General features: G+C 60.5%; 1 protein-coding gene across 1 annotated transcript in view; it reads left to right on the top strand.

The window, feature by feature from the left end:
- The first annotated feature begins 280 nt into the window (after nt 1-280).
- DAGLA (diacylglycerol lipase alpha) overlaps nt 281-20,184 on the top strand; it is a 62,711-nt gene continuing 42,807 nt past the window's right edge. Inside the window, exon 1 of the mRNA XM_053899639.1 lies at nt 281-413. The gene's annotated coding sequence lies outside the window, so the exon portion shown is untranslated. The remainder of the gene's footprint in view (nt 414-20,184) is intronic.

Raw genomic sequence — 20,184 nt, 5'->3', positions numbered from 1 at the left:
GGGACCTGAAGGAGGTGGACCCGGGCGTTTTTCCCTTCCACGCGTGCAGCGCCGCGGGTCCTGCCCCTCCCGGCCGCCTACGGAGCCCCCGCCGCGGCCCGAGCGGGGCGCCCACCGCCCCCACGCACCCGGCCCCGCGCCTGCGAAAGGCTCCGACTCGCTCCGGCCTCGGCGCCGCTCCCCTCCCTGGCACCAGGGGGCGCTGCCGCCCCACGGCCGTCGCCATGGTCACCGCTGGCGGCGGAGTGGGGTTTACGTAAAGGACGCAGCGTCCCCCGGGGGGCGGAGGCGGCCTTCGCGCCGGCGCCGGCGCCCTGCGGAAGCGGCGTTAGTGAATCGGGGCCTTGGGGAGCCCAGGATGGAGGTGGCGGTCGCGGCAGCGGCGGCGGGCCGAGCCCTGCGGAGGGCGGGAGGTAAGGGGGAGCCGCGGGCGCGGCGGGCCGGGGCCCCGGCGCGCGGGCGCGGTGCGAGCGGCGCGACGGGCTGGGGCAGTGTCCGGGGCGCGCGGTGGCCAGCCCGACGGGTCCGCCGGCAGAGGTGCGGCTGCCGCGGGCGCCCGTGGCAGGTGTGAGATCCATGCGGCCCCCGGCAGCGGTGTGGGATGGTGACACCCGTGGCACGGGCGTGGGCAGCGTGGGTCTGGCACAGGCAGCGTGGTCTCCCTGGCACGGGTGTCAGAAGACTCACCCCCACCCTGGTGTGGTGGTGGCCGCCCAGGTGTGAGGCGGGTGCAGCCCCCTGTGCAGGTAGGTGATGGGCACAGCACCAGGACTTGGTTCCGGAGTGCCAGTGGCCAGTTCCTTGGCGCGTGGTGGTGCTCCTGGCATGGGTGTGAGGAAGTCCTGCCATTGCTAGGGTGTTGGATGGTTCTGGCCTGACACGGTCTGGAGTGATGGCACCTGGACTTGAAGAACTGGCGCCCTCAGCATGGCAGGAGTTCCTGGAGCGACTGTGAGAAATGGCCTTGGCACAGCGTGGTGCCGGGGTGGGGTGGGGGGGGCTGCTTGGCCCCGTGAGGGGAGACTCCATGGCCCCCGGACCCTGATGGCTCATTGCTCTGGTAGCGATGAGGAGCGTTGCCTCTGTCACTGGGGCCCACTTTTAGTGCCTGTTGGGTACACTGAGCTGAAGAAGGAGGAAGGCTGGGAGAAGGTTGGTGTCCTTTATAACGGACATGAAAGAGAGATGCCAGGAGATGTTTCGACCACGAGGAACCCAGTGGTGACCCAGATGGAAACCTGACCAGGTACCAGCATTGTCCTGGGCTCGTGTACTCACCCAGCTTTGGGGAAGGAGGAAGCGGTGGGGGCGGGGGCGGGCGGGGGGGTGGGGGGGGAGATGGTTCTCAGCAGTGATCACTGTCTTTGAACGTGTGTCACGAGAAACGTACAGGGCTGAGAGGTGACCCGCGTCGGAGCCCCGGGAGAGGCGGGCGCACCATCTATCTGTGTTCTCCAGGCCCTGTCTTCTCTGTGGGTTGATGGTTCACTTCGGGGTATCTGGGACAGTTGCCTCTCCTCTTTGATGCTTGGAAGGCTTTGGGTCCAGAGGACCGTTTGGAAAGGTGCTTTGAAAGATGACTCTGCAGCTACTGGGAGTGTGCTAGGGTTGCGCCTGCCTGCACCAGTCTTTTGGGAAGTTTTGAAGGAGGGTCTCACTCAGCATCACATGCTCTCCTACGTCTCAGAGGGGCCAATTTACAGAGCTCCGGGGAAGTTTGAGGATGGGGTGGGTGCTGGGTGGGAGGTGCCGCTGAGATGCCTTGAAGCCGGCGTGTCGTCCCGTGTATTTGGAGCCAGAGAACTTAAACTCCAGTCTTAAGCTGTGTGACCTTGGGCAGGTGACTTTCCCTCTCAGATCCCTGGGGCCAAGCGGTCGTGGAGGAGGAAGGGGGATGGTGCGCCGGGAAGCCCTTTGTAAACAGTGAAAGGCTGTACGAAGGTCAGGGATTCTCGCCAGGTAAAGAGACCCAGGATGGAGGCAATAGAAATGGAGGCCTGGAATGTGACTGGGGAGGAAGGCAGCTGGAAAGTCGAGAGAGAGCCTGTCACAGGGAATTAGAGGCCCCGAGTGTAAAGGCTCCTGGTGGGGGAAAAGTGGGATCTGTTGACAGTGTGAGTCAGCTGCTGAGCTGGAACCAGGCCCCAGGTCTCCCGAGGACGGTCCCGAGCGTGGCCGCAGCAACCGTGGGGTCCTGCAGGAGTGGCGGGAGCGGGAGGAAGCCCTTCTCTTGCTCTCCAGACACGCCTCATGGTCGCACCGGGCCGGGAGGTGTCTGTGGCTGACAGATCTGGGCTACCTGTGTGGGAGGGAGACTTGGAAGTGTTGTGTTTTCTCTTGAGAATTTCCTTTGGCTCCGGGTGCTGAGGGTGGGGGTGGGGAGCAGTCGCATCAGCATTTTGGGGGCTGTGGCCTGAGGAAAGCAAAGTGGGTCAGAGCCACCAGAGTGGACGCAGGGCTGGGTGGTCCTGCCAGGGAGGTTGGGGCGGCGTGACGGGAGGGCCGGGGGCCGTGGGGGGGCGGGGGGTGGGGAATGCCACTGGACACGCCGGGCAAGGAGAAGGGGCGAGGGCCTCCTCGGAGGGGTCTTCCGGGGGTGGATGCGCGTGGCACGAGTTCCCCGGGACGTCTCACCTGACACGGCCCCACTTCTGTCTGTGAAGGGCCTTCCCACGCGGGGACGATGAGGGCGGCGGCAGATCGCTTAGCTTTCTGCCTCGAGGGGCCTAGTTCCCGACCACAGGCTGGATTACAGACCCTGGGAGCCCAGGCCCATTTCTCAAGCGTTGCACGTTGAGTGTCTGTTTTAGCCAGCAACCCATTGGACTAGCTTGCTCCCCGAGGGAGAAAGTTTTTGCTCCACGTCCGGGCCGCAGGGTCAAGCCTCGTGGGTGGAGGAGGGACGTGGCTCTTCGAGACCCAGGGTGGTGGTGAGCTGACTTTTCCCTGCCCTGGGACTCATTCTGCCCCAGCGGCTGCTGCCTGGACACTGTTAGAGCTTCCCTGGCCATGGGCTCCAGGTGGGTGGGAGGGGTCCGCGAGGCCTATCCCGCATGCTCCCCGCGGTGCCCTTCTCTGCCTCCCCGGGAGTTGCCCTCTCTGCAAGAGGAAGCCTGGAGCCTCCCTGTTGTGAATATTCAGCATTCAAGTCCCCTCAGCTCACCCTCCACACCTCCGGCCTGTTTGTTCTGATTTATGGCTCAGCCTTCTGGTCTTGGGCTTCAGGAGCCCTTTGCAGCCACCCCTTGCCATCTGCTCGGGATGCTGGGACTCTGCACAGCAGAGCTGGGTGGCAGGCGGGGCAGATCGGAGACGCCGAGAGGAAGAGTTGGCCTCTGTTCCCCAAAAGCAGAGCTGAGCTTTCTTCCAGAGTCTTCAGGGTTTTGAGGCAGTAGGGAGCCCAGCCGGGTCACCACCCCTTGTCTTTGGGCACAGATGCTGCTTTTGAGCAGATTCCAGCTGGGGCAGGGGGCTAGTCACATAGGAATGGACATCAAGGGCGAGCAGCCCTCTGGAGCCGAGATCTTTTCAACTCTGGTCCTCAGTCCTGTTCCCATTGCTTTTGTCCGTGTTTCTCCAAAAGTTGCTTAAGTCAGCTCCTGGCAACCTTCCTTCCTCAGCTGCCTCATAAATCATGGTGCCCGGCTGCTCTGCTTCAGGGGTGCCAGGGAATCGGGCATCTCTGGACAGAGGATTCTGGACCAGAGCTCAGAGTGCCAGGCCAGCCAGCCACGGCTGGAGGCGCAGCCTGGCGCTGGAAGCCACTCGTCCCCCAGTCCCTCTGCCAGGGACCAGAGGGGGACCTCTGGGTTTAATCACCTGTTGGCCCAGCCCTCCACCTGAGTTCAGCTTCTCACTGGAATCGCTTTACATTACACGCTAGTGGACCAGGCAAGTAGCGCTGGGGGAAAACATCAATGAGCGTGTGGTCAGAGGAAGATAAATCTCGTAGAACCACGGAGCCCAGGACATTGCAGGATGTGGTTACCTCCCCAGCGGGCAGGGCTGACAACTGTTTATCTTGATTTTCTTTTTTTCCTTTCTGATGCCGACTTTGGTGGGGCTGGATGTCTCTGGGGCGGACAGGGGGAGCGTGCGTGTAAGTGAGGAAGACCCGGGCGACTGTCCTACCCCCGGGGACCTTGGAGATGAGGCGGAGGGGAGCGCGCGCGCCGTGGCCACAGGTGAGGAGGGTGCTTGGCAGGAAGGCCCAAGCCCTCCCTGGGCTGGCTGGCGGGCTGGCGGGTTGGGATGAGCAGGGGTGGGGCTGTTCCCCAGGCAGGGCCGCCCGGGGATTGCACGTGTGTGTAGCCGCGTGTGCCCGTAGCTTTCTGTGGGAAGTGAGGGCTGAGGGGGTGTGGAGCGCCTGGCGGTGTGGGAACTCGTGGGCTCCTGTGTCTGGCTGGCCTGGTGTCAGTGGGTGTGAGGAGCAGGGGGCGTTGTTGGGCTCCAGGGAGCAGGAGAGAACAGTGGGAGCAGGGGGGAGTCCGCCTTCCAGCTGGGGGGCGGGTAACGTCTCCTGTTGTGATTCCTGCGGAAGGAGCCTTCCTGCTTTCTCGGTATTCCTTAGAAGGAAGCCCAGGCTGGAGGCGTGGCTCCCCAGCTCCCATATGTGCTCGCGCAGGCCTGCGTCCCTGCTTCTCCTCAAGCCCCCTGGAAGTCAGCTGGGGATAGTCCAGTCGGATGACAGAAGACGGCATGATAGCCACGGGCATAAAGACTTGGGGCTCTGGGGTCCAACAGACCCGGCTTTGAATCCTCGTACCTCTCTATACCTCAGTTTCCTCATCTGTAAGATAGGGACAGTAAAACCTCCCACCAGTAAGGTTTCCACGGCCTAATAATGTCTGGCGAGTAGAAAGATCATGATGAAAGCAAGAATATAGAGACACACACACACACACACACACACACGTTTTTTGCTCTTGTAATCAGAATCTTTTCCATAGAAAAGCAGTTACATCGTGATCTGCATATATTAGCATCAAGGAAGCTGTAATAGGTCATGTCCCTTTTCTTGATGAGGAAGTCAGCTCCACCACACCCTTGGCATGGGTGGAATCTTGCTAATCTGTCAACAGAAACATGGGAATAATGCGTTGACCCCTGGGGACGGTTTCCACTTGGATGCGGCAGTGGTCCTTTCCTGAGCGCTTACAGCGGTTTGGGCGCAGTGAGGCCATACCAGACCCTGTAAGATTCAGGTTCTGCCCTCCGGGTGTTCGAAATCTATGGAGAAGGCTCGCAACGGACATGAAGGTCTGTGCTGCACTTCCAAGAGGGGGCCCGCCGGAGGTCAAAGGAGATTGAGGAACTTGGACCAGGGAGGTCGGCGGAGACTCGAGTGGCGATGGCCTTTAACCGGGTCCATCCAGGTGATGGTAGAGGAAGCGGCAGCAGTGGAGGGTGTGGCTGGGAAAATGAGCCGCTGGCTCGTTTTGTGGTCTGGCTTGAGTGGAGGGCGCACGACATGGAAGCAGTGAAAGCTGGGGTTGACACGGTGACTTGGAGCTGGGTCCCCGGGAACATGACGGCAGGGCTGCAGGTTGGGTCTGTGGAAAACATGGGCAGCCACTGAACTGTTCTGAGCAAGAGGGTGGCCGGCTGGTGGTTGGTAAGAGGTGGGCACGGGGGAGGGCCTGGGGGCCAGGCCCGGGATCAGAGCTGGGCTGGGTGATTTTAGGGAGACGGCAAGGCGTGTGAAGGGTTCGGGGCCCGGATTCTGTCTCAGCCTGAGATGCGTTTCCCACCCTTGACTTTCAGCTGCCTCGATTCCTAGAGGCTCCAGGCCACTCCAGGCCAGGAGTTTGAGGAGTGGCCTTCAGGGACCCCCGGGAGGCTGGTTGTTCCGCCCGCAAGGCTGTTCTCATCCCCGAGGACCCATCGAAGGGGTTCCGGTGTTCCTAGCATTTATTTCCAGGCGTTTGATCATTTTCTCACCAAATTACCCCTTGAAATTTCGCCTGCCTGAGTTCAGCCCAGGAGGTTACTATTCTGGGAAGTTTCATCAAAACCCTTTCAGCGTTTGCGAATTCTCTAAGCTGGGGGGCAGGTGGGAGGAAGACAGGGCTCGTCTGCACCGGTGTTCTTGGGGGCCGCTTGGGAGAGCTGGTCCCAGCACCTGAAGATGCTCCTGGTGGCAGAGCGCTCCGGGCAGGGGGCTGGGGAACGGTGGGCCGAGGCTGTCGTAAGGGGAGGCAGGACACCGCTTCTAATTCATCCCGAAAAGGCCCCTTGTCGTTGCCTCTCCTGGAGCCATTTAATTAATTTATGATTGATGTTCCTGGACTTACTTGAGGTTAATTTATTATTGATGTGCCTTCATTATATACAATTCACCCTGTACCTTTGAGCACATGGCTCCCCTGCTGGGCAGGCCACACGGTGGGGTGAGCACTGCGGGGCTGCTTTTCTGGGCCTCACCCCCCTCACCCCTGGGGACAGAGCCCTGCACCTGGCTCTTGTCAGACTCTTTCAGGTTTGGGGGTCCAAGAAGACGCCGGGGCTTCTGTCTCCAGGGGGCTTTGCTCGGCCACGTTGTAACAGTAATAATAATCATTTCCATTTTGTGAATGTGGGGGAACTAACCCGGCACAGTGTGTAGAGGGTCTCATTTACTCCTTGCTTCGGGCAGCCCCCTCCACTCCTTCGTCTCCCCAACCTCTGTCTTACAGGCATCTTCGGGAGGTCGAGTTACCTCCTTGAGGACACAAGGCAAGTAGATGGGGAGCCAGGTGTGAGCCCAGGACCCCGGCCTCCCCTTCAGGCCGTTCCCCTGTGAAGCCTTTCTTCTGCTCCCCTGAACTCCAGGGCTGTCCTGGCTAACATCGGGGCATGTAGCACCGCCACCCGGGAGAGTGTGTCTTGTTACGTGTTGATGGCTTGTCCCCCTCCCTAATCCATATCCTCACTGAAGGCTAACGAGCAAAATGGCACTTACTGAGATAAGCGCCAGGTGCCATGCTAAGCACTTTTCATACATTAGCTCGTTGAATCCTTATAACCATCCCAAGAGGCAGGTGATAACAACCCATTCTACAGATGAAGTTTAGAAGTGCTCTGGTTGGGGCGTCTAGGTGGCTCCGTTGGTTGAGCGTCCGACTCTTGATTTCGGCTCAGGCTGTGATCTCACGGTTTCATGAGTTCGAGCCCCATGTCGGGCGCTGTGCTGACAGCACGGAGCCTTCTTGGGATTCTCTCTCCTCTCTCTGCCCTTCACCCCACTCTCACGCGTGCTGGCGCTCTCGCTCTCTCTCTCTCTCAAAATAAACCAACAAAACAAGAAATGTGTTCTGGGCACTCAGCTAATAGATGGCAGAGCCAGGATTTGGACCCTAGCAGCCTTGAGATTCCTGCTGTAATCTCTCCCTGTAATCCCCTCTCACTCCATCTCTCCATCTCCTTGGGCCGGTTTGTTTATTGCATGTCTGTATGTTTATCCAATGGCCACCTCCCCTTTCTCCTATTTGGCCGAGTGCTGGCCTACATCGGCACCCCCTCCTTTGCTGTGGGGACCAGGAGTGCCCACTCGCATGGGGTGGGTGATTTTAGGGAGACGGCAAGGCGTGAGAAGGGCTCGGGGCCCGGATTCTGCTCTTGGCTCAGCTGGGCAGCTTCACATGAGTCACTCAGCCCCTCTGAGCCTCAGTTGCCCTGTTTGTATATCAGCAACCGTGGTATTTATTCTCTCTCCTTCACTGGCTGCGCCCACGCTCAGAGGCGATGCGGGATAGGACAGACACTGTACTAATCAAGGGTTAGATTGCTTGTGTATGGGATCCAAGAGTTGGCATGAAGGCCAGGAATGCTTAAGGCTGGACGCAGAAGCCCAGGCCAGGGGATCTGTGCCCACCTTCTGAGCCTCCCTGGATGGGCTGATGAACTCCGTGGCTTGCTAGCTGGCAAGAACTTGCTCAAGGACCCTGTGTGGCCAAGAGCTGGGCAGGAGGTCCCTAGAGTGGGTGCCAGGCTCTAGTCCAGTGTCTCCGTTGGCTGAGTAGTCCTGGTTCCTTCGAGGTGGTCCCTCACGCACTGGGTCCTCGGGTTGGATGGAAATGCAGGAGGCCTTCCTGGTGGTTCTGGGCCCCACAACCCCTCTCATCTGGGCAGCCTTGACTAGGTCAGTTCAGGCTAGGTTCAGCGAGGAAGGAGATAGTTTGCCCGGCAGCCGCTTGGACCTCCCCTCACCCCTCAAAATAATGCGGAAAGCCCAGTGAAGAGGTGAGCCCTGCGTCTGTTCCGGAAAACAGTGAGACTGTCAGCCTCTCCGTGGCAGGGTTCCCAGGGCGTTGGCTAGGAGTCCTCTGGTTTCTCATCAGCTTTACTCCGAGCACGTTTCAGCGCCGGGCTGGGCCTGGGGAACACGATCTGGGCTGCCAGGGCCCCCCTGGGCCAGAAGAAGAGGGCAGAGATCTCAGTGGGTAGGGGTGGGGCACGCCTGGCACGGCTGTTGGAAGTCTGTGGCCAGGCTGCTGTTAGATGACGTTTCACTTCCCAAGTTTCCGCCTCCTGCAGCCGGGATTACATCAGGCTCCCCCCGGCACGCCCTTCAGCCAGCTCCCACCTCTCGCAGGCTCCTACACTGCCCTGGGACAGCTGTCCCCGCAGTTCAGGGCAGGCCAGGCCGCAGAATCTGCAGGCAGCCCCAGGCCCATCGGCAGCTGAGGGGACTGCCCTGGTTCAGCTGCAGGCGCCAGTCACCCCGCGTGTGCTGCCTCCAGTCGGCACCTGCCCGCCTCACCTCCCGGGACCGCTGGTCTCCAAGACCATGGCACCCATCAGTTCCTTGGCTTATGCACTTCTCATTCATTCTCCGTTTCTTTCTTTAAAATTAGCATAGCATGGGGCGGGGCACCTGGGCGGCTCCCCGGTCGGTGGGTTAAGCATCTGACTTCCGCTCAGGTCGTGATCTCACAGCTTGCGAATTTGAGCCCTGCGTCAGGCTCTGTGCTGACTGCTCAGAGCCCGGAGCCTGCTTCGGATTCTGTGTCTCCCTCTCTCAGCCCCTCCCTTGCCCTTGCTCTCTCTCTCTCTCTCTCTAAACATTAAAAAAAATTAAAAACTAAAAATAATAAAATTAGCACAGCATAGGCCTGCCAGCATGGACCTTAGCATAAAGATGGAGCTTTATTTGAGTCTGCTACTACTTGGGCAGGTCACTTAACCGCTGATCCTCGGTTTCTTCATCTCGAAAATGGGGCTCTCATGGAGTGTGGCCGCCGTCAGGACCCAATGAGATACCACCTTGGAAGTTCTGCCCAGTGCCAAGAACAGCGTAGGTATTCAAGAAATGTTACATGCTGTGATCAATCATGAGGATTTTAACTCTTCTCTGTCAGCCCAGGTGGGCGCTAAGCTGACCGGACGCCCTCCCTTTCCTGAGGCTGTGTCTCCCCGGCAGCCAGGCAACCCTGGGCCCTCTCCTGTGATGCAGGCCAGCCCCTCGGGCTTCCTTCAGTCCCCTCCCACTTCTGGGCCACTTCTCAGGGCTGGCAGTGTCCCACTTTCCCTCTGGCATCTTAACCATTCTCAGGCTGGTCCCCACCCCCCACCCCGCGTTCCTTTTGGTTTCTCTCCTGTGTTGCTTTCTTTCCCCTTGGCACCTCTTCCCTCCGTCTGCTTTTTGTACACCTCCTCCTCCCCTAAGGCTTTTGGGGGAAGCCGGCGTCTTTCCTCGGAGACCCTCTGACCCTCCTGTGCAAAGAGGTGGCCTCTCAGCCCCTCCAGTTCTGCTCAGCTGGGGGTCAGACGGTGCACCCTGAGGGTGGGGGGGGTGTCACGATTTGGCCCCTCCCAAGAACATTGGCAACCTTGACAAATCCAGAGTCCTGTCACGTCCCCCTCCGGTCTCGGGAGCCTGCCACATGGACAGCCACTCCAGTGACTGCAGAAGCAGGCCACTGCTGCCGAGGGGAACGGGCTGGCCGCCATGGGGAACCCACCCTGGGGGGTCCCCAGAGCCCCAGCAGAGGCTTCAGGTTCCAGTGGCCACAAATCCTGAAGGAGAAGGAAAAGGCCAGAGTCAACCCCAGTTTCCTGGAGCCTGAAAAACAGCCGCACCTGAAGTCTCTTTCCTTCTGGGAAGTCACGGAATTTGTCTCAGGAGGTTGCTTCAGTTTCATACCTTGGCAAAGAACTCCGTCTTTCTCCACCTCCTTCCCCGGGACGGGGGCCAGGCTGTGGAGAAGAGCTGTGCCCCCTCTGTCCACCCGGTTCTTTCAGGGACATTTGTTTATCAGGCACGTACGGCGTGCTCAGCTTGGGCCTGGAGCTAAGAGTTTTCACCTGGTCCTCTGGGAGTTCCCAGGTCGGGGACTCAGCTGTAACACAGGTCTTACAGGTGTAACAACGGCAACATGAGCAAAGCTTTCCCAGCAAGGCCAGTCGTCTATGCTTTCTGTGCAGTAATTCATTTAACGCAAAGATTGGGGACAGCGGCCACTCGCCCGGCACTAGGCTCTGCGCTCAGGGCAGTACCCACCCGCCCCGAGGAGGGAAGCACCCACAGTTTACAGCAGAGGGACAGGTCAAAGACCTCGGCCTCCTCGCGGAATTGAAGGGGTTCCGCTGACGGCCTCAAGTTTGCAGCCGGCAGACCGCAGGCCCTTTTCCGTCGGGCCCCTGCTCTCGGCGCGTTCCTTCTCGCCCTCCCACCTTGCGTCGGGTTTGGGGCCCCTCTGAGCCACGGGAGGAGCAGGTTCCCACAAAAGGAAGGCTCCCCTTTGGCCACCCCGTTGCCGAGAGAGCAGCCTCCCCCACTGCCGGGAAGCCCTGCCAGTCCCCGGGGGCAGGCCACCGCGTCCGACCCCGCGCCTCGCCGGCCTTGGCAGGCGGCTCTCAGGCGCACCGAGGATCGTTCCTCTCGCCCCACTTGCCCCTGCCAGTAATGTTGGGCTCTTGCAGGTGGTTCTCCGTGCTGCCTACCTGCGCCACCATACGGTTTGATAAACGGGCTGATGGACGGCCCCTGGTCCCTGGAGCCGCCTTCTCCACTTCTCGGCCCCTTTAGAGAGCCTGCCCCCGCCCTCCCCCAGGTGAACCCCATTCAGCAAGCTTCCGGCAGCGGTAACTAAGCCGGGCACCTAGCCCACCACCTGCTCAGTACTTTATAAAAGTTTAACCTTAATGGTGTAACGAACTCCCATCATAAAGCAGCTGGAGCAGTGCATCCTGGGATGTATAAATTATAGGAGCCCTCTGAAGTTGTAATTGGAAATGGCAGCAACTGGAAGGTTGAAAGAGGCCGGCCTCGTTGGGCTGAGCACAGCTGCTCTCTCCTTCCTTTCAAAAGGCACACAGGACTGAGTCTGGCTGTGAAAAAAGAACGTCCTCAGACCAAACTGAGTTCCTGATTCCTCCACCCCACTTCCCATTTCCTGCCCCCCAACCGTGTCTGCAGAGGCTGCGGGCTTTGGAGGCGGGCACCCCACCCAGGCCCTGTGCCCTGGCTCCACGCCACAGACAGAGTGGGCCGGAGGGAGTGAACACGGGTGCAGACCCGGCAAACGGGGTAGGCTCCAGGTCCACCGTCTCCCAGGGACGGCTTACCGTCGGCCTGACGTCCCCAGCCCCCTGAGGTCCCATCCACAAAGTGGACAGCTCGAGCCCCCCTGGCAGAGTGGTTGTGGAGATTCCAGCTGGGAGCCACAGGGAGTGTTGGGATGCTGGGTTGGGAGCTCGGGCTCTGAGGCTGGGCCGTCCGCTTCCTGTCACATCTCCTGCCTGCGGTGCTCGTGAGACCTTAACCAAGTCACTTAGCCTCTCAGCTGCAGTTTCCCCCTGTAAAATCAGGGGGATCCGTGACCTACTTCTGGTGGGGGGGGTGGTCAGGAGGATGACAAGGGATGACACTTGGGAAGGACTCAGCATGGTGCTTCTTTGATGGGCACTGCGGATCCCCAGGGAGGCTGGATGGGTTCCCGGTTCTGCGTCCAGCGATGTGGCTCACACACCACACCTTGAGTGGCCAGGACGTGGTGCTTGACCCACAGAAGTGCTTACTAAGAGCTGTGATTATTCATGCAGGGTAAGTGCCCATCGCCTGCACCTGTGTGTGGTGCCCACGGTGGCTTTAGCTCAGTGCCCCTGACTGTGGCCCGTGGGCCAGCAGCGGCACCACCACCTGGGAACAGGTTAACAGTACAGAATCTGTGTCCCTGCCCCCACCCCTGACTCAGGATCTCTGGCGGCAGAGCCCAGATATCTGTGGTTTAACCAGCTCTGGGTTGCTGTGTTCCTTCACTCGCTCCGGTCAGAGAAACACTGCTGGGCTCACCCTCGAGAGCAGGGCTTCTCTGGGTGCAGGGTGGCTAACCCCAGCCTCAGAACCCCCTGGGTTGGCCACGTGGTGCATGTTCCAGATCTAGGTTCCTAGGCCCTACCTCGGACCGGTGGATTCAGAATTTCTGGGTGGGGCCTGGGAATCTGCATTTATCCCTCTCCTCACTGCCATTCTAGTTGAGAGTCACGGGGAGGGGGGTCACTCGCTGCCTGAGAGCTGTGGAGAAGAGCAGGACCCCCACTCCCCACCCCTTCCGCATCTTGTGCACGAGGCTTTGCAGAGGCTGGGGTGGGGAGAAGGAGCACTGGGTGGGGGCCGGGAGCCCCGGGGCTCCAGCACGGGCTCCACCTGGGGTGCTGGGGCTGCTCTGCCTTGGACCCGGCGGGTGGGGCCTTTTCTCACGGCGAGAGGAGGGAAACAGCCTAACGACCACTGGCGGGGAATGGGTTGAATGAACTCACGCACACCATGCACATTGCCTGCCCCCACAACGATGAGGGAATATGGGGCCAGGACAGTGTTTAACGAGGAGAAAATGTTCACCTTCTCTGCTCAGCGTGGAAAAAGCGGCAGGTACGGAATGATCCCGTATTTGGACAGACGAGAGACTAGACGGATGTTAATAGTTCATAATTTTCCTAGGAGGATCATGGTGACTTCTATTTGTCTCTTTCTGTTTTTGTTTGTTTGCTTCTGTTTTCTATAGAGAACACGTGTTTTGTAAGAAGAAAAAAGTAGACACAGATAAGCATGTCTGGCCCAGGGTTTTCGGTCACAGGTGCCAGTGAGAGGCCCAGACTCCCAGGACTCCCCTCCCACTTGACCTGCCTGCTAGGGTGACCTTCACCACCATCCCTGTCACCTCCAGGCTGTGACCTCACCCCCAGTCCTTCACACTGTTTCTCCCACTCTTTCGCCTCCTGTCTGCTCTGAGTCCTTCCATGGCAATGGCGAGGACACCTCCTCCCCTCCACACAGGAGGGGTGGGGAGGGGAGAGCTGAGGGGTGGGAGGCCCCCCTCTCAGCCTGTAAGGCTCTGGGGCAGAGCTCGCTTTTCATCGGGGGTCACCTGGGTGCCTAAACCGAATTTCCAGAGTCTAGGCACATAGGATGTATCTGGGAAGCAACGGCTGAATGGAGACTGAACAGACACATAGCTGTGCTGGCCTTCGGCCTGCCAGCACGCTTCTCTGGGCTTAGGGGTTTCGGCTCTAACATTCGTGGAGGGTTGAGCTCTGATTCCCCTCAGGCCCTTCCAGCTTCAACCTGTTGGGACTCATACCTTCCCACTCCTGCCCCCTTGCCTGGTTTTCTAAGCAAGTCGTGCTGTCCCCAAGAAGGCTCCACCTGTCTGTCCCAGCTGCCCCGGCGAGCGTGCTTGCAAAAGCAGCTGCTCAGGGCAGGGCCTCCAGGCAAGGGTGACAGGAGGGAGGGGATCCCAGGTGCCGGGAAACAGTAGGCCACAGGGGCAGAGGGCACCCATTGGTCCTGAATCTGACATTGGTCTCTCTCGAACCCTGGGTAGCCTCTGTGCTGCCTGTGGTCGGGGAAGGGGGGGAGGGGTCTGTTTTCTACCTCCTCCTGTGCCCGGCTGCCATCAGGCCCCAGCAGTCCTGAGTCTCTGGCCCTTTCAGCTGCTGTTTTCCAGTGAGTGGCTCAGGGAGGAGGGAGGGTGGGAGAAATCCATTCAAGCCATTTGTTTTAACGACATTGAAGTAAACCCATGGGATTTGCGTGGTCACATGTTTTCAGTCTTCTTTCAAAGAAATGGATGGGTTTCTGGGTCTCTCCCACCACCAGCTTCCCTGCCTGGCAAGTCCGGGAGGCCCAGTTTTCAGGAAGAATCGTGAAGAAGGGGAAGCCCCCGCCAGGGTGGGAAGATCAAAGTGGTGTGGGCGAGGGGAGAGCTGGGACCACCTCAACTTGGGCTTTTGTCTCCCCACGTGTGGAGGGGGCTCCTGCCCAGGTAACACCAAGGGTGTGCCTGCCCTTGGTGCATTTCCCAGCGTGTTTTTCTTGGCCTACGGAGCCTGCAGAAATCAGCTTTGCCAGCAACCCAGAGGCAGGAGCCGGGTGCTGATGGTAGTGCTCAGCACACAGCCCTACGAGGGCAGAGGTGAGGGAGGCAGGGCTCTGTGCTGGCTGGGGTCCGGCCCAGGAACAAGGTGCATTTGCCTCTGGGGTTCTGAGAGGCTTTCTATAGGGCAGGAGGGAACAAGCAAGCCTATTTCCCTGACTTTTTCTTCCTGGTAGTGATCTGCTCAGCCTCCAGCACCTCTGGGAAGCCTTCTCTGTCGCTGTCCCCACCGCGGGGCCCCCGGCATCAGGGCTCCATAGCCCCCGGCCTGCGTGTGGGTTTTCTTTTGCACTGTGAGCTCCTCACGGATAGGAATCGGCATCTCCGTGTTCTTATCCCCAGAAGCTCCTTCTTAAGGTCCCCCTGAGTGCATCCGAAGCCCCACCTGGCACTCCCAGGCCCTGAGTCTGGTCTCCTGCCCTGGTCTTGGAGCCCACTGAGGCAGTGGAAGGGTGTGTGTGCTCAGAACGCACTCTCCCCTCACTCTCCTCTCCTATGCCAAGAAGGAGTCAGGCTGGAAGGGAAGGGGGTAACGGGTGGGTGGCATTGGACCGTGAGGCACTGGCCAGAATGTCCCACAGGACAGACCCAGCCTGCAGCTGCCACAGGCGGGATCTCACAGACCCCCTCCCCTGCACCCCCAGGCCTTGAAGCAGCCGCTAACACCAACCGGTCTGGCTGGTTTGTGGGGACCTGGCCCCGTTTCTTGAGGGACAGGATGTCCTGCTGGGAGCAGCCTTTGTGCCTGTCCTTTCTGTCCTTCCCCCTTCTGGCTCTCAGGCTGGTCCTCTCCTGGCCTTTTTCTCCTCGTTGCCCTCCTTGCCTCTCGCCTCACTGGAGGGCCTTGCCCCTGCCCTCCTTGAAGTGCAGGACGGTGGGGGTACCCGGGCAGGAGTCAGAGGCCGGGGCCTCCCAGGAATGAAGCGGGGCTGTCCAGGACCCTCGCCTGGTGAGACCCTGGGGGTGCCCGGGCCCTGGAAGCAGGACACCCGCTGGCTGGGGTGACAAGTACCAGGCAGGACCCCCGCTCCTCGCCCTGCTGACATGCCAAGGACAGGGGCCTGGCGGTCTGAAGAGGCCACGGAACAAGGCGTGGGACCAGCAGGCTCCCTGGCACCGTGACTCCTCCCTCCCGCCACCGCCCTCGCCAGGCTCCCCTCTCAGGGAACAGGAAATGGGGGTGGGGGAGCCCGGGTGTTCCTCTCGCCCTCTGCCGGGAGGGGCCGGGTGCCCCACTCCGTAGGTGTCAGCAGAACTGTCACCCAGCGGCGGGCGCCGGGGCTGGGATTTCCCTGGCTGACTCACCCCCGGCCTGGCTGTGCCTCAGCCTAGGCAGGAGTTGTTTGTGAAGGTGTCTGGTAGACGGAGGGAGTCCCAGGAATGGGGGAGCAGGTCCCTGGGGTTGGCTGTGGGCGGGGCCCCTCGCAGAGCTCTCCGCCCTCCGCACCTGCACCTGGAGACCCCAAGTGCTCCAGGGAGCACAACCACCACACTTCCCAACGCGGGAGGAGCGGTGAGGCACCTGGGGACCTGAGCACAAGCGGGGCTGCCTCTGCCTCCCCACGAGAGGGTCCCCCCAAGGGCAAAATGCCTTCCCTCCAGAGAATAGAGAAGCCATTGACTGCCCTCCTCCCCAGGCACTCCACAGACAGGCGCCTGGAGGAAGGAGGGGGGGACTGTGGGAGGCAGGAAGTGAGGCCAGCACAGTGACCCGGCCAGGGGCCGAGGACCCTTGGAGAAAGGGAAGAAACTGTAGGCTGCCCCCCAGAAGAACTCACAGGAGTCTGTGTGAGATTTCCAGGCCCACAGATGCCCTGGAGCACATCTTGGGGCCCTCCTCGGCCCCAGCTGCCGGTGCCGCCCTCAGCTGAGAGCTGGCAGCGGGGTGGAGGTGTCACAGTTACGGTGTGGGGGGGACTGGGGGAGGACCGTGCAGACAGAAATGTGGAGTGTGTGCCTTGCAAGCAGGCCTGTGGGGGTGGCGGCAGCAGAGCCGCGTAGGGTGAGCCGGGCTGGGGGTGGGATGGGATGTACCGTTCTGAGCGATTGCCCCGGCGTCCCTGCCCTCCTCTTGTTGATGGGAGGGAGAGTCACCCCCTGACGTCTCCAGGCTAGAATAGCAGGGGCTGGCAGCCCCCAGGGGCCAGGCTGCCAGGGCTCAGGTTCACAGGGTGGCATCTGGGACCCTGGCACAGCTCTGTCTCAGCAGACAGACTTCTCAGCCCTCTACCCACTGCCTGGCCTGGTGAGAAATGGAGCCATTTCTGTGGGCCGGGTGCCACAGGGGCAGCCCCAGTGTGTCTGATGAACGGGCCACTTAAACCCCCAGCAAGCACGTCTGGCCCCTTTGGCCACACTAATCCCTCCGTGAGCAGGCACAGGGCAGGGTGGCCTGGCGAAGGAATGTGGCCTATGGGCCCAGCCTCCTGAGTGGCAGGGCTGGGGGCACAGCCAAGAGGGTAGGGCAGCATTAAGGCTGACTGGCTCTGGCCCGAGCAGGCAGCATGGACAGGCAGGGTGCAGGGGAGGCCTGGCCTGAACTGGGATGGGCCCTTAAGGCAGGGCCCCCACACCTCAGCCCCCTGAGGGAAGCAGTCTTTAAAGGACAGAGGGAGGGGCGCCTGGGTGGCTCAGTCGGTTAAGCGTCCGACTTCGGCTCAGGTCATGATCTCGCGGTCCGTGAGTTCGAGCCCCGCGTCGGGCTGTGTGCTGACAGCTCAGAGCCTGGACCCTGTTTCAGATTCTGTGTCTCCCTCTCTCTCTGCCCCTCCCCTATTCACGCTCTGTTTCTCTCTGTCTCAAAAATAAATAAACGTTTAAAAAAAAAAATTAAAAAATAAAGAACAGAGGGACAGCCTAGCCCAGGAGCCCGCTAAGGGCCTGGGAGCCGGGCTGCAGGGCATGGTTCCAGGTTCTGCTCCTGACCTACTACTGACCTCAGTGTTGCCTGGGGCAGGTGTCTGCACCCTTGGCCCTCACCTTCCTTCCTAGAGTGATTATGTGTGACTCAGTGGCCCAGAGGGTTTCTTCACACCCAGATGTTCTGTCGTTTACTAAGCCCCCAGCATTAGAGAAGAAGGGAGGGCCCTAGGACCTTCTCCTGGCACCTACGTGGCCAGGTACTTAGGCAGTGAGGAGCAAGACAGAGGTCTGCCCTTGGGATTCTGTTTCTTCCTCCCTCCTCTCTGGGGTGATGGGACAAGTGAGATCGTGGCCAAAGGTTCCCAGTAAAGGGACCTTCTGGCAGGTAGTTGGGCTGGAACTGTTACCCTTATTAGGTATGAGTTATTATCACCATTACTGTGGAGTTGGCTCCCTAGAGCCTGCAGGGGGGCTCCCTGGAGGAGGCGGTCCTGGGCTGGCATCCTGGCCCTGTGGTCAGATTGAGTAGCAAGAGGTCAGGTGGGGTAGCTGGGGGTCTGGGTGGCCAGGAGGGAGCCCTGGCACCCCTTGGGCTTGGCCAAGCTGCCGGCTTCCATCTGCACAGGAGCGGCCCACCCTCCACGAGTTGGCGGGGAGACCTCAGAGCTGAGGAGTGCGTGTCCCCAAACATCTTGTTCACAGCAGATGGCAGCCGCGACTCCCTTTCTCCCTCTGCCGTGTCAGTTGCATTTCCCTTCCCTTTGCTCACCCCTTCTGTTAACTTTGGTTTCTGCTTTCCAAGTTGGGGAGGCAGCCTGCGAGCCCCCAGAGCCACCTGCGACTATGGGTGAGGCTAGGTGCTCAGACCATGGACGGTTTCCAAAGGAGGGGAAATCTCAAGCCCCCACCTGCTTGTTGGGGAAGCTCAGTCTTGCCCTGGTTCCTGCGTGCTGTTAGTCTCTTGGGCCGTTCCTGGAACTCCAGCCAAGGCTGAGTCCCAACCCTTTCCATTCTCTCTTTGCTTGTTCACTGTTAAGATTCCTGCATGTATAATCCTTTTTTAAAATGACGTTTGAAATATTTGGTTTATTTAAAAAATAAAACAGTATATCCATATTCTCCCCTTATGGAGACCTTTTCTCATATTCTTGGAGTGACCATTTTCAAGCAGCATGATCTCAGAGGAACGAGGGAGCAGGCCAGGGCCTTGTCTGACTTTTCTTGACCGGCTGTTGCACACCAGGCCCTGGGGTGCCAGGGACACAGGCAGAAGGTGCGGCCCTGCCCTCCAGGAGCTCCCAGCGTAGTAAGGAGCCAGGGTACTCGGGGAAGGAACGGAGGGGCACTGACCAGGCCTGCTTCCGGGTTGGCAGGCTTCTGGAGGCTTCACGGAGGCTGCGGTATTCGGTATTCGAGCTAAGCCCTGGAAGGCTGAGGAGTTCCCAGGTGATCAGGGTTAGAAAACGCATTGTGTGCAAGGGCACAGAGGCGTGAAGAGCTCTGACCCCTTGGAATGCTGGGCTGTGGTAAGAAGCAGGGCAGATGAAGGGCAGGCTGCCTCATCAGCATGTGCCGTTCAACCCGGGGTGGGGTCAGAGGAAACCTCACTCCCCTGGCTGCTTGTGGGGTGAGGTCAGCCTGAAGCAGAGCCCTATATGGGGAACAGGGGTGGCACAGGCCTTTCTCAGCTGGAGGGATTCTGGGACCTGGCTCATGGCTGCCCTGAGTTTGGGGCCAGCAGGAGCAGACCCCCTGCTGGTAGAAGCAGCCGCCTGCTGGTAGAGCAGCCCCTCCTGGTGGAGCAGCCCCTGCTAGTGGAGCAGCCCCCCCTGGTGGAGCAGCTCCTCCTGGTAGAGCAGCCCCTCCTGGTGGAGCAGACCCTCCTGGTAGAGCAGCCCCTCCTGGTGGAGCAGCCCCCCCCCGGTGGAGCAGCCCCTCCTGGTGGAGCAGCCCCTCCCGGTAGAGCAGCCCCTCCTGGTGGAGCAGCCCCTGCTAGTGGAGCAGCCCCCCCTGGTGGAGCAGCTCCTCCTGGTAGAGCAGCCCCTCCTGGTGGAGCAGCCCCTCCTGGTGGAGCAGCCCCCCCCCGGTGGAGCAGCCCCTCCTGGTGGAGCAGCCCCTCCCGGTGGAGCAGCCCCTCCTGGTGGAGCAGCCCCTCCTGGTGGAACAGCCCCTGCTAGTGGAGCAGCCCCTCCTGGTGGAACAGCCCCCCCTGGTAGAGCAGCCCCTCCTGGTAGAGCAGCCCCTCCTGGTGGAGCAGCCCCTGCTAGTGGAGCAGCCCCCCCTGGTGGAGCAGCTCCTCCTGGTAGAGCAGCCCCTCCTGGTGGAGCAGCCCCTCCTGGTGAAACAGCCCCTGCTAGTGGAGCAGCCCCCCCTGGTGGAGCAGCCCTTCCTGGTGGAACAGCCCCCCCGGTAGAGCAGCCCCTCCTGGTAGAGCAGCCCCTGCTGGTGAAGCAGCCCCTGCTCCTGCAGCCTGGGGTCAGAAGTCTCCCTGGAGGCTGAGGCCAGGGGGTCACGGAGTAGCTGGATGAGCATGCCCTTGAAGGGTGACGTGTCCAGGCTTCCCTGGTGCTGCCCGTGTTCTGTGCCCTGCCCTGGCTCTACCTGACACCCGTGTGACACTGGGCAGAGCATATGTGTATCGAGACCCTCATCTGTGCCAAACTGCATTCAAAGTGTTTCCCACGTGGGTCCTGTCCCATTTAACCTTCCCGAGGGCCGCTCACATGGGCACTGCTGGCCCCAAAGCCCTGAGGCTTGTTCAGTGTCACCCAGCCAGCACGTGGCCAAGCAGAGGCTCCAGGCCCAGGTCAGCCTGACCCTCCCCGGCATACCTCCTTCTGGATTATGTGTCCTGTCCCCTAGAGAAGGCTCAGTGTGGGAAGCCTATCTCCCTGAGGACTTGTGCCCTGCGCATTCTCCCCTGCTGCCGCCTCCCCCCTACCTCACCCTCCAGTTCCCCCTGGGG

The sequence above is a fragment of the Panthera pardus genome, unplaced genomic scaffold (genome assembly GCF_024362965.1).
Source record: "Panthera pardus isolate Hobbes unplaced genomic scaffold, ASM2436296v1 HiC_scaffold_12, whole genome shotgun sequence".
NCBI lineage: Eukaryota > Metazoa > Chordata > Mammalia > Carnivora > Felidae > Panthera > Panthera pardus.
This window is presented reverse-complemented; position numbering and strand designations above follow the sequence as displayed.